This window comes from Festucalex cinctus, chromosome 1, assembly GCF_051991245.1.
Source record: "Festucalex cinctus isolate MCC-2025b chromosome 1, RoL_Fcin_1.0, whole genome shotgun sequence".
Classification (NCBI taxonomy): Eukaryota; Metazoa; Chordata; class Actinopteri; order Syngnathiformes; family Syngnathidae; genus Festucalex; species Festucalex cinctus.
The window spans coordinates 8,540,645-8,561,340 of record NC_135411.1 but is presented as its reverse complement, the minus strand read 5'-3'; the positions used below and the strand labels follow the sequence as shown (position 1 = coordinate 8,561,340).

Sequence of the window (20,696 nt, the reverse complement as noted above, 5' to 3'; positions counted from 1 at the left end):
GAAGGTGTTCAAATTCACATTTTTCTGTTCACAGTTGAAAGTCCCCTTCAGTACTGGGAATCACAGAAATATACGCGTCCAATTCTATACAAACTTGCTATCTCATATCGATGCACCCCTGCTTCATCAGTACCATGTGAAAGAGTTTTTTTTCCAAAGCAGGTGAAATTCTCTGCAAAAAAAAGAAACCGCCTGAGTCCAAAAATATTGTTTTTAAATAAAAATGAATAAGCACTTTATTTTACCTCCTTATTTCACATTTTCACTTGTTGCATAAGCACAAACATAGACAAAGTAACACAGAACAATTCATGTTAAAACACCCTTCAAATATATATTCTTTTGTATTTAGAGCATGATTTACACCCCACCATTTTATTGCATGCACCAAGCATGTTATACATTTTTCTCCACATGATGGCGTAGTCGAGGAAATGAATCATCTTGAAGCCCCGACGTGTGTGTGAAGCATTTCACTGCAGGGCTTCACTGCTTTACGGGCCTTCATTTTGCCATCACTACTAAAATGCCAAAATGGCAAGCTACTGCCGAAATACTAAAATGACGGGGATCGTAATTGGTAGAATAAATAAGTAAATGATAAATACCTTTACTTTCACCTTGTCAGGGGGTGCACCATTCCTGGAGATACTGCAATACCAGGTCGATGCGTGGAGTGGACGGAGCAAGCCCCTCTTCCATCTCCTTGTTCCAAAAATCAATTTAATATATGGTCCCCGGATAGGGAACGTATCAGATATTAAACTGATAAGAACAGATACTACACTTGATCTTAGCCAAAAGGCCGAGAAGCGATACCAACACACTGACAGGGGCCAGGTGTTAATTCCAGAGACTACAACTTTAGGTTACGGTTGCTCATATCGACAATTATAATGTCACGTGTCCGAAATGTCAAACAATTATCCACCGTAACGCGCTGCGCCTTTAAGAGACTTCTCGGTTACATTCTTCCCGCACCAATTGACATGCGCATTCTGATCCCAGTGTTCAGTACGCGGAAGGAGCAGCCAGAGTTAGACGACCGTTGTTCTGACAAACCAGCATACCCGTCGAAGTAGCATACCTCACACATCTGCGCACGCGCTACGCATGCGCAGTAGGCAATTACATCATCACGCTGTCGAACTCGTCGGAGCAGCATACCTCGGCTGACAAGTAAGTAAAAGTATGCAATAACCGATTATTTAGAACTGCATTTTACTTCGTTTTGTATTTATTTTATATAGTGTAAGTATTTTATTCAGAGAGTAAGTTTTGTTCTGCAGTTAGCGTTGTGGATCACTGTGCGTTATTATTATGGCACAGTGGCAGTTAGATGCTTGTACTAATTCAAAAACAATTTTGGGGCTTCACTAATGTGTGTTTTTTCTTCTTATTTTAAGGTGCAATGTGAATTATGTCTGCGGTGGACACATGCTGAATGTGCAGAATAACGTTTTTAAGTGTAAAAAAAATGAAACTTAAATTGCTGACTTGCTACAACAGCCATCGTAGTTTGGAATCTTTTGAGACGTTGTGTAGTTTTTGTCACTTGATGTTTTTGTACTTTTAGCAAACTGGCAACGTGTATTGTAGTTTGTACATAAAATATGTTTCATAGTCCTCCTGCATCGGTTTTCATTTTGAATTCAACAATAAAGCTCTTTTTTTTTCGAGTCTTCTCAAATGTTTCTTTCAAAATTAAGCAATGGTGTTTCAACTGGCAAACTCTCTCACAGCCTGCAAAATCTGTTCAATTAAATCTAGACAATTTTCTGTCATGTAGACAACTATCATACATAATGGGTATCGCTGGAGCCAATATTTTGATGTTTGATTATAATGTTGCCTTTTACACTAATTAGAAATGACAATTGTGTCACCTAGTGGGCAGTTCGTGTGCAAGTCATTATAATGTGCATTCAGCCTCAGTTTGGTGAGGAAACTGTCATCCGCGCCTGCATATGGTTTTTGTTTGATTTATTGACAACAGTTTGTTTTGATATATAAAAATGTTTTCGTATGACGACCCTGTGCACATAAGCCTACACCTGAACGCAGCAGTCAGCAAAATGAACACAACGGAATGAGACGCGAAGACTTAAATCATCTAAAAATACAGAAATTCATGCAAATCGTTTGTGGGAGCGCGTTGGCATATTGTCCTCTGAAGTTTTAATGTGGCTCTATAGTTGGCCTTATTTTTTCTTGACTAGTAAACTAAGGCAACAATGTGCTGTGGGTGCCCATTTCAGCCATCAAAACAGCATACCGATGTTACAATCAGCCGTCAGAACAGCATGCTCGTGTTAAAACTAACTACATATGCTTCTTTGGTAGCTCTAGTGTTTTTAATATGCATCTGTGTTTAGCCTAATTGCAGTGTATTATTATCATTTATGGGATTGTCGTAACATAGGAATGCTATTCTGACTACGTATGCTAGCCCGATAGAGGCAGCTGTCAGATCAGCATATGGGTATGCTGATCCGACAGAACATCGTATCAGACTTCCATGTTAACTCGCTTGTTGTGCGTAATTGACGCTGTAAGTATAATAACTAGTTCTTCATAGTTCTCTGTACCATTTGTCAATTTAAAGTAGAGCTAACCCATGTAGAACGCCCGAATTCTGCCTTTATTTACATTTGACCGTGGCCGCCATTATCCACGCTGTCGTTTGTAGTCTCTTATGTGGTCTTTGGCGCGCCCTTGTGGATATTTCGTGTAAACAGACTGCACCGCAAGCAATAGTCCATCCATCCATCCATTTTCTTGACCGCTTATTCCTCACAAGGGTCGCGGGGGCTGCTGGCGCCTATCTCAGCTGGCTCTGGGCAGTAGGCGGGGGACACCCTGGACTGGTTGCCAACCAATCGCAGGGCACACAGAGACGAACAACCATCCACACCTAGGGACAATCCAGAGCGCTCAATTAACCTGCCATGCATGTCTTTGGAATGTGGGAGGAGACAGGAGTACCCGGAGAAGACCCACGCGGGCACGGGGAGAACATGCAAACTCCACCCAGGAAGGTCCGAGCCTGGACTCGAACCGGAGACCTCAGAACTGGGAAGCGGACGTGCTTAACTACTCGACTACCGTGCCGCCACAAGCAATAGTGTTCTGCCTTATTTAAGTGTACAAATAAGATTGTAAAATTTCTTTGTGCCATTGATATATTTTGTTATGACTTGAAACAATTGATATTGTTTAGTGCGATGCCTCATTGGACCTCATTGTAATTGTTTACATTTATTTGTTTGTTCTAGAAAACCACAACTCCACAACTTCATTACAATTTATCACCATCACGACATCAGACTTTAATACCATCAACAATCAACAAATCCATGTTCTGTCATCATTGTGATTTGTGAAGGTGTTCAGTCAGATTGTTCTTGTGTGTTTTGTGCACGTGGTTCACCTCGACCCAATAGACGGTAATAAACTGAACTCACTCTCATTGCAAGTGTCAGAAGTCCAGCACAAAAATTAGCTTTCCTATTTTTTTTTTAACAAGTTTATCAGGGGATAGCGCGAACGCAGTCCCCCACTACCACAAATTTTGCAGTCGAGATTCCCACATTTGAGGAATTCGCAGAAGTCAGCACAACCGGAGGCTGAGCCTCACCCTGGGGGAACCACCTTCTTGATCATGATATCTCCCCCTGCGAGGTAAGTATGAGTTGGATACGACGCCAGCGCGATTGTCATTCACGCGCACACTATGTGAAGTGACGGTTTCCTAACACGTGAAATTGTGAACCATACAAGGACGTTTCTGAAGAATAAAGTCCTCATCACTGTCTGCTGGTCGTAACAATTTGCCCAGCTAACAGCAGAAAGTCCCATGTTATATTGTTTAATAATTACTCTACAATGCATGATGTGATTTTCCTGGCTGGGCGATGAAGCGGGTTTTTGGAGGGAACTTTATGCTTCAATTCACGCTAACTGTACAAAAGGCTCCTAGAAATAGTGTATTATTGTTGAGTGTTTATTTACATGAATCAGAACTTTGTTTGTATTGTTGTGCCTCCCCATGGCATGTGACTACGCGATTACGTATGACGATGTGTCGGGCGTGCATGCGCAGTTCAGTTCAGTAGAGAGCAGGTGGCTACAGCGGTGCTGTAGCAGTCGGATTGATCACGTTGTACGTAGTTTCGTTTGACAGAGTTCATGACCACAAAGTAAGTCAGAAATGTTTATTGTTGCATTGTTTATGTGTATTTCCAACTTGTATGCTAGTTTCGATGGCTATATACGGAGTTTAGAAGTGAACCGCGGGACGCTACAGTTCTGTAACAGTCGCCATTACCAACTGGCTATTTTACTGTTCTTGGTGGCCACTAGAGGTCCCCATAGACCAGTAAAACATTTACGTGCATTCAAGTGAATTCTAAATGACTGTAGTAGGTCATTTTGAGCAGTATAAATATAATACCTATTGCGTGGGCAATGTTTTCTTTGTGCTTGTCCTTTATGGAGTTTCTAAGGCATATAAATACTTATTAGTCATGTCATTGTATAATTTGTGTGACATCTAAATATTGTGCATCCCCTTATTATTGTTATTCTGATATTTCAGACTCTGTTTCATCTGTTTCACCTGTTTCATCTACATCCATTTCACCTGTTGCTTCAACCCGCTTGTCTCGACCTCATTGTCTCCACCTGTACCCTCATCTCCTGAATAACCAGTAAAGAATCAACAAACCACCATAACGCATTCTCCTGTATTCTGATCGATACACCATCCTGTGTAGTGTATACACCTTCCATGAGCCAGCATAATAGCCTCCCCAATACTAACGTAGGAGTTAAAAGATCATTCACTTATGGTTGTCGTCAGTGGATGATGATAATATAATAAGCGAAGTGCGCATCTCGAATTCAAGGTGCATTATGGGTAGCGGCGTGGTGCATTGTGGGTAGGCTAAGCTACCAAACGGTCATTGAAAATGAATTGGATCCAATGGAATTGGCTCTGAAAGAAACGTTTCAACGGCTGGAAAGTTTCAGTTTTTTTATTAACACGCATAGCATGTGGTTTACTGACATCGGGGAAGTTGACTTGCAAGCTTAATAGTGTACAGTTAGGCAAAGATTGTCACCACTCTAATCTCCGCCATTCAAATTGATAGGGTAGTTGGTAGCCTCGTTTATTCCCTGGCGCATGCGCAAATTTAATGCGCACTTCGCTTATTGACATAATCATCCACCTGTGTAGGAAACAGCACGATGAGTAGCGAGAGCAAGTGTGGAGCGACACCTACTGGAGAAGTGAGTGTAAAAAAAAGATTTGTGAAGCAGACATTGACAGTCTAAAAATCTTATAAAACTCAATATGGATTTAAAGCTACTATATGGAGGGTTTCCCTAAAAAATATCTTAACAATAGCCTTTTTATTTGACCATTTATGACTACAACATATTCTAATTAGTAGATCAACATCTTCGCTGTTCACAATGGGTACTCCGACAAGCCTCTGGCCAATATTATTTCGGAAGCGTCCGGTCCGAATCCTTCGAATTTCCCGCCCTCTGTCTGCAGGATGTGACGTCATGCGCAGTCTCGTCAGTTGTTTCCTGTAGTCACGAAGACGGAACTAGTACAGATTTTCGCTGCCCCAGACACCCGCTGTTACTCCGCGGAAGGCTGCTTAAAAAAAGTGAAAACAATGTCAAGTGCCACGAAAAAAAATCTAAACTTGATAGTGACCGATGCCAGGCAAGAACGTGAGTGAACATCAGTTTGACTTTTCAGCGGTGGACAGAGTTGAGCTCGGACTTGGATTAGAAAAGTGATTCACAGCTGGCTTTCTTTCTACTCGAAAAGGTAAGAAGCGAGTATCTTGACATTTAGAAAAAAAAAGTGTTGTTCTCAAATAGCAGTAACCTCAAGCTAAATCACTTCTCGGTCGTAACGAGGGGTGAAAGTAAGTAGACGGCAACATTTAGCGTGAAAGGGGCGGCAAAGTTGAATGTAATAGAAAAGAATGACTTTATGAAGAACAGACGTTCCATTCCGCGGCGTTTCAATCAGGCTAAATGTCGCCTTATTTTCCTCCGTGACAACAACCTATTGTAGCTACATTATGCTAGCGGAGTGTGAACGGTACTACTGTATGATAATAACATTCACGGCCGTATCATACCAAGCAGTGAATGGGTCTATATTGTGTTTTTCACAATCGTCAATTTCCATAAATGACAGCCCACCTTTCGGCTCATGCACAATGACGCTAGCCTGGGGACGACATACACTAATAATGACTAGAATCAGGTAGACGTCCGTCGAGCGGGGTGACTACAATATGGAACTGCATATTGACGTTGGAATGAGGTCCAATTAATTAACGTAATTTGCACATCGTTTTGGAGTACAGTACAAAACTGGTCTTCGACCGACTAATGCAATATGATCTGCACGTCCCGTGGACATCAATTGTTTAGTGGGGAAAGAGAGTCTCATTCCGTGAAGTGGCCAGTTTTGTAAAACATTATAAAACTTCTTACCTCTGAAAACATAGTTTCATTGGATATGAAGAGCCCAGTCTTCAGTATTGAGGTCGTGCACGTACGAGTGCGCGCAGCGTGTACGGGCTTGTAGTTTGTTTTCGGCCACAGGTGGCAGTAGCCATTTGAAATTTTAAATCTTCCATATAGCTGCTTTAATATTAGGAAGATGAAACATCTCAGTCAATGCGCATCATTTAAGACTAATTTAAACTGAGAGTAATGAACAGAAAGTGAAGATATTTACTGACAGAAATAACATTTCAAGTCTAATGATGACTTGAACTTTTACACAGTATTGTATTCCTTTTATATCTGTCCATCTGTGCATCTCCTTGGGGTTAAGCTCCACCCCCTTTCCATGAAACCTAGAGATGCCTCTAACTGTTCGCCGCAGACTGGGATCGGAACGCCCACGGAACGGAACGCCCCTAAGCCCTATCCTTGCCGTAAAGCGCTATTCTGCCCTTTTGTCCTTTAAGACTACTGTAGCCTGGCGGGGGAGGAAGGTTCCGCTTAGGGGGCGGAGTGTTCCGTTGCCGGGGGAGGAGTGTCCCGTTCTGTGGTCTGCAATCAGATACAATTGCGCATTTTTTTTTTTTTTTAGAAAAAAAAAAAAAAAAAAAAGATACAATTGCGCAAAGACACTAACACATGAATTTCTATTTAAGTATTTTAAGTTTGAGTCGACAGTCAATTGTGTTCCCATAATGCATAGCGGCACTGACACATTACGGCATTTCGAGAGATAATAATTAACATAACAATAAACTGCACCCATTCGCACGGTAAAACATGCAACATTTCAAATTGGAATAAAACAGACAGATTACCCGACTATATCAAAACAATAAACATAACTTTCATAAATACATAAAAAAACATAAATACATGTATAAATTATATGCTTAATGATGTTTAGAACCGAAGGAAACTTGTATGTTTTGTTTTTTTATTAAAGAATGATAACTGTAATTCAACAAAAGATGCCTCTGCCAAATGTAATATTGGGGTCTAAGGAACTGAGCGATAAAACAAAAGGTGGTCTTCAAAGCAGCGCATACATTCCACTTGAATTTTTTTTTTTTACTTGTTCAAAAATAGTGACCACCCCGGCACAAACCCGCCTCCGGCCTTATACCAACTGCCTACGAGCTGTATATGTCTCATCTGCTCGCGAGGTGGGAGTAACAAGATGGCCGCCCTGTGACTTCAACGGCTTGCACTGGCGTGTATGGGTTATCGGCAATCCAGTCATATATACAGGTCAGTGGTTGGATGTTTAAAAAAAAAAAAAAAAAACTGTGCTGAATGTGCATCTAAAATGATACTGCCACCTAGTGATGGGCAGACACTTTATGAAAAATTACAAAAAACATTACAAACCGGTAATTTGAACTTGGCCTTTAGCCGTCTTATTATTATTTTTTTATTTTTTTCGCACGTTACATGCGGAAAAAAGAGGCTGCCGTGTTGAAGCCATGTTTTATCAAAACCCGTCCCCCGAGGAATTTATTACGCTTATGAAAAAATGACGTAATGGGGATACCAATTATTGCAGATAAAGTGATGGGGAACGGGATTTATTGTTGTACTTAATACTAAGAAGTTAGAATAAAGACCTTGTTGTAATAAATAATCCATAAATATTGTCTTACTTTTACCTCGTCAGGGGGTGCACCGTTCCTGGAAATACTGCAATACCAGGTCGATGCGTGGAGTGGACGGAGCAAGCCCCTATTCCATCTCCATGTTCCAAAAATCAATTTAATATATGGTCCCCGGATAGGGGACGTATCAGATATTAAACTGATAAGAACAGATACTACACTTGATCTTAGCCAAAAGGCCGAGAAGCGATACCAACACAGTGAAAGGGGCCAGGTCTTGATTCCAGAGACTACAACTTTAGGTTACGGTTGCACACATCGACTAATTATGTCACGTGTCAGAAATGTCAAACAATTATCCGACTTTAATACCATCAACAATCAACAAATCCATGTTCTGCCATCATTGTGATTTATGAAGATGTTCAGTCAGATTGTTCTTGTATGTTTTGCGCACGTGATTCACGTCGACCAAATAGTAAACTAAGGCAACAATGTGCTGTGGGTGCCCATTTCAGCCATCAAAACAGCATACCGATGTTACAATCAGCCGTCAGAACAGCATGCTCGTGTTAAAACTAACTACATATGCTTCTTTGGTAGCTCTAGTGTTTTTAATATGCATCTGTGTTTAGCCTAAATGCAGTGTATTATTATCATTTATGGGATTGTCGTAACGTAGGAATGCTATTCTGACTACGTATACTAGCCCGATAGAGTCAGATCAGCATATGGGTATGCTGATCGGACGAGGTATGCTGATCCGACAGAACACCGTATCAGACTTCCATGTTAACTTGCTTGTTGTGCGTAATTGACACTGTAAGTATAATAACTAGTTCTTCATAGTTCTCTGGACCATTTGTCAATTTAAAGTAGAGCGAACCCATGTAGAACGCCCGAATTCTGCCTTTATTTACATTTGACCGTGGCCGCCATTATCCACGCTGTAGTTTGTAGTCTCTTATGTGGTCTTTGGCGCGCCCTTGTGGATATTTCGTGTAAACAGACTGCACCACAAGGAATAGTGTTGTGCTTTATTTAAGTGTACAAATAAGATTGTAAAATTCTTTTGTGCCATTGATAGATTTTGTTATTACTTGAAACAATTGATATTGTTTAGTGCGATGCCTCAATGGACCTCATTGTAATTGTTTACATTTATTTGTTTGTTATAGAAAACCACAACTCCACAACTTCATTACAATTTATCACCATCACGACATCAGACTTTAATACCATCAACAATCAACAAATCCATGTTCTGCCATCATTGTGATTTATGAAGGTGTTCAATCAGATTGTTCTTGTATGTTTTGTGCACGTGGTTCACTCTCAGTGCAAGTGCCAAAAGTCCAGCACAAAAACAACCGCACTTACTTTCCTATTTTTTTTTTTAAACAAGTGTATAAGGGGATAGCGCGAACGCAGTCCCCCACTACCACAAATTATGCAGTCGAGATTCCCACATTTGGGGAATTCGCAGGGGTCAGCACAACCAGAGTGCAATGGCTGAGCCTCACCCTGGGGGAACCACCTTCTTGATCATGGTATCTCCCCCTGCCAGGTAAGTATGAGTTGGATACGACGCCAGCGCGATTGTCATTCACGCGCACACTATGTGAAGTGACGGTTTCCTAACACGTGAAATTGTGAACCATACAAGGACGTTTCTGAAATATAAAGTAAGTCCTCATCACTGTCTGCTGGTCGTAACAATTAGCCCAGCTAACAGCAGAAAGTCCCATGTTATATTGTCTAATAATTACTCTACAATGCATGATGTGATTTTCCTGGCTGAGCGATGAAGCGGGTTTTTGGAGGGAACTTTATGCTTGAATTCACGCTAACGTAGGAGTTAAAAGATCATTCACTTGTGGTTGTCGTCAGTGGATGATGATAATAATATAATTGACATAATCATCCACCTATGTAGGAAACGATGAGTAGCGAGAGCAAGTGTGCAGCGACACCTACTGGAGACGTGAGTGTAAAAAAAAAAAAAAAAAAAAAAATTGTGAAGCAGACATTGACAGTCTAAAAATCTTATAAAAGTCAATATGGATTTAATATTAGGAAGATGAAACATCTCAGTCATTGTGCATCATTTAAGACTAGTTTAAATTGAGAGTAATGAACAGAAAGTGGAGATATTTACAGGAAAATAAATTGAAGGCAGGCAGCTCCAACGCGTCGTCATCCATCCATCCATCCATTTTCTTGACCGCTTATTCCTCACAAGGGTCGCGGAGGGGGGGGGGGGGGGGGGGGGGTGGCGCCTATCTCAGCTGGCTCTGGGCAGTAGGCGGGGGACACCCTGGACTGGTTGCCAACCAATCGCAGGGCACACAGAGACGAACAACCATCCACACCTAGGGACAATCCAGAGCGCTCAATTAACCTGCCATGCATGTCTTTGGAATGTGGGAGGAGACTGGAGTACCCGGAGAAGACCCACGCGGGCACGGGGAGAACATGCAAACTCCACCCAGGAAGGTCCGAGCCTGGACTCGAACCGGACGCGTCGTCATACACAAGCAATTTTGGTCTGCTTTAGTACAATATTTTAAAGCAAAAACACACTCAAAAGAACTAAAGACACATGCAAAGTACGGAAATAAAAGTTTGAATTTTAGAGATTACTAAAGTTAGTAAATAAAACTCGGAGTGTAAGAAAAAATAATTTGGGGTTAAAAACTCAGAAAGATCTCAATAGGCATGGTAAAAACTTAAAGCATCAAATATTAAATTGATTTAGAAGTCACTGAGTAATATTTTCTTTCAACCAAGCTAGTCAAATGCACCAAAATGTAGGATGTGACTTCAGAAGTATTTGGGAGCAAACAGTGGTTTGAGCCAAATGCATGTAATTTGCCGAATAATTAATTCAATGTATCTTAATTGAAAATGACTCACTTTATGATAACACAGTTACCTTTTTTTTCCCATACAGTTTTATGTACAATGTAGACAATTACATAATCATATATATATATATATATATATATATATATATATATATATATATATATAACCATATTAAAATACTGACAGAAACTTTTACACAGTATTGTATTCCTTTTATATCTGTCCATCTGTACACCCCCCCCCCCTTACCATGAAACCTCGTGACGCCCCTGAGTGTATGCAAATTCACTAACTAACACATGAATTTCTATTTGAGTATTTTAAGTTTGAGTCGACAGTCAATTGCTTCCCATAATGCATAGCGGCATCGACACATTACGGCATTTCGAGAGATAATAATTAACATAACAATAAACTGCGCCCATTCACACGGTAAAACATGCAACGTTTCAAATTGGAATAAAACAGACAGATTACCCGACTATATCAAAACAATAAACATAACTTTCTTGACCGCGTATTCCTCACAAGGGTCACGGGAGTGCTGGAGCCTATCCCAGGTGGCTTCGAGCATTCGACGGGTTAGAGACACTGGGACTGATTGCCAGCCAATTGCAGAGACGAACAACCATCCACACTCACAAGCACACCTTCGGGACAATTCGGAGCGCCCAATTAACCTGCCATGCATGTCTTTGGAATGTGTAAGGAGACCGGAGTACCCAGAGAAGACCCACGCAGGCACGGGGAGAACATGCAAACTCCACCCAGGAAAGCCATAGAAGTGGGCGCCGCGTGCACAAACGGGGACTACGTACATACAGACACTAAAATGACGGAGATAATACTTGGTGGAATAGATACTTTGTGCTAAACAAATGTTTTTATTTTCACCTTGTCAGGGGGTGCACCGTTCCTGGAGATACTGCAATACCAGGTCGATGCGTGGAGTGGACGAAGCAAGCTCCTATTCCATCTCCATGTTCCAAAAATCAATTTAATATATGGTCCCCGGATAGGGGACGTATCAGATATTAAACTGATAAGAACAGATACTACACTTGATCTTAGCCAAAAGGCCGAGAAGCGATACCAACACAGTGAAAGGGGCCAGGTGTTAATTCCAGAGACTACAACCTTAAGTTACGGTTGCTCATATCGACTAATTATAATGTCACGTGTCCGAAATGTCAAACAATTATCCACCGTAACGCGCTGCGCCTTTAAGAGACTTCTCGGTTACATTCTTCCCGCACCAATTGACATGCGCATTCTGATCCCAGTGTTCAGTACGCGGAAGGAGCAGCCAGAGTTAGACGACCGTATCAGACTTCCATGTTAACTCGCTTGTTGTGCGTAATTGACGCGGTAAGTATAATAACTAGTTCTTCATAGTTCTCTGTACCATTTGTCAATTCTAAGTCGAGCTAACTAGAACGCCCGAATTCTGCCTTTATTTACATTTGACCGTGGCCGCCATTATCCACGCTGTCGTTTGTAGTCTCTTATGTGGTCTTTGGCGCGCCCTTGTGGATATTTCGTGTAAACACACTGCACCACAAGCAATAGTGTTCTGCCTTATTTAAGTGTACAAATAAGATTGTAAAATTCTTTGTGCCATAGATATATTTTGTTATTACTTGAAACAATTGATATTGTTTAGTGCGATGCCTCAATGGACCTCATTGTAATTGTTTACATTTATTTGTTTGTCATAGGAAACCACAACTCCACAACTTGATTACAATTTATTACCATCACGACATCAAACTTTAATACCATCAACACTCTCATTGCAAGTGACAGAAGTCCAGCACAAAAATTAGCTTCGTTTTTTTTTTAAAACAAGTTAATCAGGGGATAGCGCGAACGCAATCCCCCACTACCACAAATTATGCAGTCGAGATTCCCACATTTGGGGAATTCGCAGGGGTCAGCACAACTGGAGTGCAATGGCTGAGCCTCACCCTGGGGGAACCACCTTCTTGATCATGGTATCTCCCCCTGCCAGGTAAGTATGAGCTGGATACGACGCCAGCGCGATTGTCATTCACGCGCACACTATGTGAAGTGACGGTTTCTTAACACGTGAAATTGTGAACCATACAAGGACGTTTCTGAAGAATAAAGTAAGTCCTCATCACTGTCTGCTGGTCGTAACAATTAGCCCAGCTAACAGCAGAAAGTCCCATGTTATATTGTCTAATAATTACTCTACAATGCATGATGTGATTTTCCTGGCTGGGCGATGAAGCGGGTTTTTGGAGGGAACTTTATGCTTGAATTCACGCTAACGTATCTGTTAAAAGATCATTCACTTATGGTTGTCGTCAGTGGATGATGATAATATAATAAGCGAAGTGCGCATCTCGAATTCAAGGTGCATTATGGGTAGCGGCGTGGTGCATTGTGGGTAGGCTAAGCTACCAAACGGTCATTGAAAATGAATTGGATCCAATGGAATTGGCTCTGAAAGAAACGTTTCAACGGCTGGAAAGTTGCAGTTTTTTTATTAACATGTATAGCATGTGGTTTACTGATATGGGGGAAGTTGACTTGCAAGCTTAATAGTGTACAGTTAGGCAAAGATTGTCACCACTCTAATCTCCGCCATTCAAATTGATAGGGTAGTTGGTAGCCTCGTTTATTCCCTGGCGCATGCGCAAATTTAATGCGCACTTCGCTTATTGACATAATCATCCACCTATGTAGGAAACAGCGCGATGAGAAGCAAGAGCAAGTGTGGAGCGACACCTACTGGAGACATGAGTGTAAAAAAAAAAATTGTGAAGCAGACATTGACAGTCTAAAAATCTTATAAAACTCAATATGGATTTAAAGCTACTATATGGAGGGTTTCCCTAAAAAATATCTTAACAATAGCCTTTTTATTTGACCATTTATGACTACAACATATTCTAATTAGTAGATCAACATCTTAGCTGTTCACAATGGGTACTCCGACAAGCCTCTGGCCAATATTATTTCGGAAGCGTCCGGTCCGAATCCTTCGAATTTCCCGCCCTCTGTCTGCAGGATGTGACGTCATGCGCAGTCTCGTCAGTTGTTTCCTGTAGTCACGAAGACGGAACTAGTACAGATTTTCGCTGCCCCAGACACCCGCTGTTACTCCGCGGAAGGCTGCTTAAAAAAAGTGAAAACAATGTCAAGTGCCACGAAAAAAAAATCTAAACTTGATAGTGACCGATGCCAGGCAAGAACGTGAGTGAACATCAGTTTGACTTTTCAGCGGTGGACAGAGTTGAGCTCGGACTTGGATTAGAAAAGTGATTCACAGCTGGCTTTCTTTCTACTCGAAAAGGTAAGAAGCGAGTATCTTGACATTTAGAAAAAAAAAGTGTTGTTCTCAAATAGCAGTAACCTCAAGCTAAATCACTTCTCGGTCGTAACGAGGGGTGAAAGTAAGTAGACGGCAACATTTAGCGTGAAAGGGGCGGCAAAGTTGAATGTAATAGAAAAGAATGACTTTATGAAGAACAGACGTTCCATTCCGCGGCGTTTCAATCAGGCTAAATGTCGCCTTATTTTCCTCCGTGACAACAACCTATTGTAGCTACATTATGCTAGCGGAGTGTGAACGGTACTACTGTATGATAATAACATTCACGGCCGTATCATACCAAGCAGTGAATGGGTCTATATTGTGTTTTTCACAATCGTCAATTTCCATAAATGACAGCCCACCTTTCGGCTCATGCACAATGACGCTAGCCTGGGGACGACATACACTAATAATGACTAGAATCAGGTAGACGTCCGTCGAGCGGGGTGACTACAATATGGAACTGCATATTGACGTTGGAATGAGGTCCAATTAATTAACGTAATTTGCACATCGTTTTGGAGTACAGTACAAAACTGGTCTTCGACCGACTAATGCAATATGATCTGCACGTCCCGTGGACATAAATTTTTTTTGTGGGGAAAGAGAGTCTAATTCCGTGAAGTGGCCAGTTTTGTAAAACATTATAAAACTTCTTACCTCTGAAAACATAGTTTCATTGGATATGAAGAGCCCAGTCTTCAGTATTGAGGTCGTGCACGTACGAGTGCGTGCAGCGTGTACGAGCTTGTAGTTTGTTTTCGGCCACAGGTGGCAGTAGCCATTTGAAATTTTAAATCTTACATATAGCTGCTTTAATATTAGGAAGATGAAACATCTCAGTCAATGCGCATCATTTAAGACTAATTTAAACTGAGAGTAATGAACAGAAAGTGAAGATATTTACTGACAGAAATAACATTTCAAGTCTAATGATGACTTTAACTTTTACACAGTATTGTATTCCTTTTATATCTGTCCATCTGTGCATCTCCTTGGGGCTAAGCTCCACCCCCTTTCCATGAAACCTAGAGATGCCTCTAACTGTTCGCCGCAGACTGGGATCGGAACGCCCACGGAACGGAACGCCCCTAAGCCCTATCCTTGCCGTAAAGCGCTATTCTGCCCTTTTGTCCTTTAAGACTACTGTAGCCTGGCGGGGGAGGAAGGTTCCGCTTAGGGGGCGGAGTGTTCCGTTGCCGGGGGAGGAGTGTCCCGTTCTGTGGTCTGCAATCAGATACAATTGCGCAAAGACACTAACACATGAATTTCTATTTAAGTATTTTAAGTTTGAGTCGACAGTCAATTGTGTTCCCATAATGCATAGCGGCACCGACACATTACGGCATTTCGAGAGATAATAATTAACGTAACAATAAACTGCGCCCATTCGCACGGTAAAACATGCAACATTTCAAATTGGAATAAAACTGACAAATTATCCGACTATATCAAAACAATAAACATAACTTTCATAAATACATAAAAAACATAAATACATGTATAAATTATATGCTTAATGATGTTTAGAACCGAAGGAAACTTGTATGTTTTTTTTTTATTTATTAAAGAATGATAACTGTAATTCAACAAAAGATGCCTCTGCCAAATGTAATATTGGGGTCTAAGGAACTGAGCGATAAAACAAAAGGTGGTCTTCAAAGCAGCGCATACATTCCACTTGAATTTTTTTTTTACTTGTTCAAAAATAGTGACCACCCCGGCACAAACCCGTCTCCGGCCTTATACCAACTGCCTACGAGCTGTATATGTCTCATCTGCTCGCGAGGTGGGAGTAACAAGATGGCCGCCCTGTGACTTCAACGGCTTGCACTGGCGTGTATGGGTTATCGGCAATCCAGTCATATATACAGGTCAGTGGTTGGATGTTTAAAAAAAAAAACTGTGCTGAATGTGCATCTAAAATGATACTGCCACCTAGTGATGGGCAGATGACGCTTTATGAAAAATTACAAAAAACATTACAAACCGGTAATTTGAACTTGGCCTTTAGTCGTCTTATTATTTATTTATTTTTTTTTCGCACATGTTACATGCGGAAAAAAAGGGCTGCCGTGTTGAAGCCATGTTTTATCAAAACCCGTCCCCCGAGGAATTTATTACGCTTATGAAAAAAATACGTAATGGGGATACCAATTATTGCAGATAAAGTGATGGGAAACGGGATTTATTGTTGTACTTAATACTAAGAAGTTAGAATAAAGACCTAGTTGTAATAAATAATCCATAAATAGTGTCTTACTTTTACCTCGTCAGGGGGTGCACCGTTCCTGGAAGTACTGCAATACCAGGTCGATGCGTGGAGTGGACGGAGCAAGCCCCTATTCCATCTCCATGTTCCAAAAATCTATTTAATATATAGTCCCCGGATAGGGGATGTATCAGATATTAAACTGATAAGAACAGATACTACACTTGATCTTAGCCAAAAGGCCGAGAAGCGATACCAACACAGTGAAAGGGGCCAGGTCTTGATTCCAGAGACTACAACTTTAGGTTACGGTTGCACACATCGACTAATTATGTCACGTGTCAGAAATGTCAAACAATTATCCGACTTTAATACCATCAACAATCAACAAATCCATGTTCTGCCATCATTGTGATTTATGAAGATGTTCAGTTCCTAGGCGCTTTCACACCGCAGGAACTTATGATGGAACTTCCATATGTTCCGGGGGAGTTTGTCCAAAGTTTGCGTTCGATAACACAGCGCCCACACCCATGTCTGAGGCGTCCACCTCAACAATGAATTGCCGGGTGGGATCGGGGTGGACCAGGATGGGAGCCGAAACAAAACGCTTCTTCAGTTCTTTGAAGGCCATGTCAGCATCGCTGGACCACCGGAAGGACTTTAGGGAGGATGTGAGGGCCGTGAGAGGGGCGGCCACACGGCTGTAGTTCCTTATGAATCTACGATAAAAGTTTGCAAAGCCAAGAAAACGCTGCAACTGCTTACGGGAGCAGGGTGTGGGCCAATTGGCTACTGCGGTCACCTTGGCTGGGTCCATTTGAAGCTCCCCCTTGGCTATGACGTACCCCAGAAAGGTTGTCTTGGGGACGTGAAACTCACACTTCTCAGGTTTGACATATAGTTTGTTCTCAAGAAGCCTCTGAAGAACTCGTCGCACATGTTGCTCATGTTCAGCCCGGGAACTGGAAAATACAAGAATGTCATCTAGATACACGAACACAAACACACCTATCATGTCCCTCAGGACATCATTAACAAATGCCTGGAAGACTGCAGGGGCATTTGTGAGACCAAACGGCATGACTAGATACTCATAGTGGCCGCGATGGGTGTTGAAGGCGGTCTTCCACTCGTCCCCCTCCTTGATGCGGACCAGGTGGTAGGCTTGGCGAAGGTCCAGCTTAGTGAAGAAAGTAGCACCATGGAGTGGAGTAAAAGCAGAGTCAATAAGGGGTAACGGATATCGGTTCTTTATTGTAATACTGTTAAGTCCTCTGTAGTCCACACAGGGACGCAGTGTCTTGTCCTTCTTGTCTACAAAAAAGAAGCCTGCTCCAACAGGCGAAGAAGATGGTCGGATGATTCCTGCAGCCAATGATTCAGATATGTAGTCCTCCATAACTTGTCGTTCCTGCCGAGAGATATTGAACAGTCGACCACTGGGGAGTGGTGCACCGGGCTTGAGGTTAATGGTGCAATCATATGGTCTGTGTGGGGGCAAAGAAGTGGCACGATGTTTACTGAACACAGGCGCTAGGTCATGATAACAAGTAGGAACGCGAGTTAGGTCTGATTGCACTTGTTGATTTGGGCTACTGGAGGTTCCAGCAGCTGACCCCAAACAGTTCTGGTGGCAGAAATCACTCCAGGAAGTGATCTTGCCTCTTGGCCAATCAATGTCGGGCTTGAGGTTAATGGTGCAATCATATGGTCTGTGTGGGGGCAAAGTGGTTGTGGAGCTTTAGCCAAGGCATACCAAGCACTAAGGGAACTTGTAAATTATCAAATACATAAAAACTGGTGACCTCGAGGTGGTTACCTGACAGTGTGAGGGAGACTGGAACTGTCTCTTGGTTTATGTTAAAGAGTAGCTGTCCGTTGAGGGCCCGGGCTTTGATGGGGGCCGATAGTGGCAGGAGGTCGATGCCAAAAATACTAAAATGACAAGCTACTGCCGTGCCAAAATACTACAATGGCAAGCTACTGCCGAAATACTAAAATGACGGGGATCGTAATTGGTAGAATAAAAAAGTAAATGATAAATACCTTTACTTTCACCTTGTCAGGGGGTGCACCGTTCCTGGAGATACTGCAATACCAGGTCGATGCGTTGGTAGAATAAAAAAGTAAATGATAAACACCTTTACTTTCACCTTGTCAGGGGGTGCACCGTTCCTAGAGATACTGCAATACCAGGTCGATGCGTGGAGAGGACGGAGCAAGCCCCTATTCCATCTCCCTGTTCCAAAAATCAATTTAATATATGGTCCCCGGATAGGGGACGTATCAGATATTAAACTGATAAGAACAGATACTACACTTGATCTTAGCCAAAAGGCCGAGAAGCGATACCAACACAGTGAAAGGGGCCAGGTGTTAATTCAAGAGACTACAACTTTAGGTTATGGTTGCTCATATCGACTAATTATAATGTCACGTGTCCGAAATGTCAAACAATAATGCGCCCTTTAAGAGACTTCTCGATTACATTATTCCTCCACCAATTGACATGCGCATTCTGATCCCAGTGTTCAGTACGCGGAAGGAGCAGCCAGAGTTAGACGACCGTATCAGACTTCCATGTTAACTCGCTTGTTGTGCGTAATTGACGCTGTAAGTATAATAACTAGTTCTTCATAGTTCTCTGTACCATTTGTCAATTCTAAGTCGAGCTAACCCATGTAGAACGCCCGAATTCTGCCTTTATTTACATTTGACCGTGGCCGCCATTATCCACACTGTAGTTTGTAGTCTCTTATGTGGTCTTTGGCGCGCCCTTGTGGATATTTCGTGTAAACACACTGCACCACAAGCAATAGTGTTCTGCCTTATTTAAGTGTACATATAAGATTGTAAAATTCTTTGTGCCATTGATATATTTTGTTATTACTTGAAACAATTGATATTGTTTAGTGCGATGCCTCAATGGACCTCATTGTAATTGTTTACATTTATTTGTTTGTCATAGGAAACCACAACTCCACAACTTCATTGCAATTTATCACCATCACGACATCAGACTTTAATACCATCATGCGCATCGAACGTTTTGGAACATTGTGATTTATGAAGGTGTTCAGTCAGATTGTTCTTGTATGTTTTGTGCACGTGGTTCACCTCGACCCAATAGACGGTAATAACCTGAACTCACTCTCATTGCAAGTGCCAGGAGTCGAGCACAAAAACAACCGCTTAGCTTTCGTATTTTTATATATTTTTTTAAAGACAAGTTAATCAGGGGATAGCGCGAACGCAGTCCCCCACTACCACAAATTATGCAGTCGAGATTCCCACATTTGGGGAATTCGCAGGGGTCAGCACAACCGGAGTGCTATTGGTCTACATTACTCATATTAGCAAGTTACTAACAGCCACACATTAGCAGTTAGCTATCAGCTACTGATAACAAAATGCAAACATTCGCCAAAAAACGAACACATAAATGACATTTACACTCATACTTTCTTACTAAACACTAATAAGAATGTATCAGCACAAATTAGAATTGGAACGAATCAGAACGGACGCTCACGTCGTCATTTACTACTGCACGCTGCGATCTGAAAGACGCAGGGAGGACGGAAAACAGGAAGCGGAAATCGAGCGCGGCCTTTCAAATTAAAAGCATGAATTTCAAAATAAGACAATCATAAACAAAGCAGACAGAAAATCTTTAAGAATTCTTAACAAAATGTTTCTACTTCCACCTTGTCAGGGGGTGCACCATTCCTGAAGATACTGCAATACCAGGTCGATGCTTGGAGTGGACGGATCAAGCCCCTATTCCATCTCCATGTTCCAAAAATCAATTTAATATATGGTCCCCGGATAGGGGACGTATCAGATATTAAACTGATAAGAACAGATACTACACTTGATCTTAGCCAAAAGGCCGAGAAGCGATACCAACACAGTGAAAGGGGCCAGGTGTTAATTCCGGAGACTACAACCTTAAGTTACGGTTGCTCATATCGACTAATTATAATGTCACGTGTCCGAAATGTCAAACAATAATGCGCCCTTTAAGAGACTTCTCGATTACATTCTTCCCGCACCAATTGACATGCGCATTCTGATCCCAGTGTTCAGTACGCGGAAGGAGCAGCCAGAGTGAGACGACCGTATCAGACTT

The 20,696-nt window shown here is 41.8% G+C and overlaps 1 long non-coding RNA gene and 10 other non-coding genes across 11 annotated transcripts; 1 reads left to right on the top strand and 10 right to left on the bottom strand.

The window, feature by feature from the left end:
• Window positions 1–626: 626 nt before the first annotated feature.
• On the bottom strand, window positions 627–817 carry LOC144008047 (U2 spliceosomal RNA). The gene has a single exon (XR_013280561.1). It is a non-coding gene; the product is annotated as a U2 spliceosomal RNA (small nuclear RNA).
• A 7-nt stretch (window positions 818–824) lies between these two features.
• LOC144014511 (uncharacterized) lies at window positions 825–1,679 on the top strand. The gene is made up of 2 exons (XR_013282485.1): window positions 825–1,179; window positions 1,407–1,679. It is a non-coding gene; the product is annotated as an uncharacterized LOC144014511 (long non-coding RNA).
• A 1,852-nt stretch (window positions 1,680–3,531) lies between these two features.
• On the bottom strand, window positions 3,532–3,689 carry LOC144007978 (U1 spliceosomal RNA). Its single transcript, XR_013280494.1, has one exon. It is a non-coding gene; the product is annotated as a U1 spliceosomal RNA (small nuclear RNA).
• A 4,509-nt stretch (window positions 3,690–8,198) lies between these two features.
• LOC144007996 (U2 spliceosomal RNA) lies at window positions 8,199–8,389 on the bottom strand. The gene has a single exon (XR_013280518.1). It is a non-coding gene; the product is annotated as a U2 spliceosomal RNA (small nuclear RNA).
• Window positions 8,390–9,548: 1,159 nt separating this feature from the next.
• LOC144007936 (U1 spliceosomal RNA) lies at window positions 9,549–9,713 on the bottom strand. Its single transcript, XR_013280466.1, has one exon. It is a non-coding gene; the product is annotated as a U1 spliceosomal RNA (small nuclear RNA).
• A 2,193-nt stretch (window positions 9,714–11,906) lies between these two features.
• Window positions 11,907–12,097, bottom strand: LOC144008002 (U2 spliceosomal RNA). The gene has a single exon (XR_013280522.1). It is a non-coding gene; the product is annotated as a U2 spliceosomal RNA (small nuclear RNA).
• A 763-nt stretch (window positions 12,098–12,860) lies between these two features.
• LOC144007976 (U1 spliceosomal RNA) lies at window positions 12,861–13,025 on the bottom strand. The gene has a single exon (XR_013280492.1). It is a non-coding gene; the product is annotated as a U1 spliceosomal RNA (small nuclear RNA).
• A 3,599-nt stretch (window positions 13,026–16,624) lies between these two features.
• Window positions 16,625–16,815, bottom strand: LOC144008033 (U2 spliceosomal RNA). Its single transcript, XR_013280541.1, has one exon. It is a non-coding gene; the product is annotated as a U2 spliceosomal RNA (small nuclear RNA).
• A 1,908-nt stretch (window positions 16,816–18,723) lies between these two features.
• On the bottom strand, window positions 18,724–18,914 carry LOC144007999 (U2 spliceosomal RNA). Its single transcript, XR_013280521.1, has one exon. It is a non-coding gene; the product is annotated as a U2 spliceosomal RNA (small nuclear RNA).
• An 885-nt stretch (window positions 18,915–19,799) lies between these two features.
• On the bottom strand, window positions 19,800–19,957 carry LOC144007993 (U1 spliceosomal RNA). The gene has a single exon (XR_013280503.1). It is a non-coding gene; the product is annotated as a U1 spliceosomal RNA (small nuclear RNA).
• A 320-nt stretch (window positions 19,958–20,277) lies between these two features.
• LOC144008077 (U2 spliceosomal RNA) lies at window positions 20,278–20,468 on the bottom strand. Its single transcript, XR_013280602.1, has one exon. It is a non-coding gene; the product is annotated as a U2 spliceosomal RNA (small nuclear RNA).
• Between the last annotated feature and the right edge of the window lie 228 nt (window positions 20,469–20,696).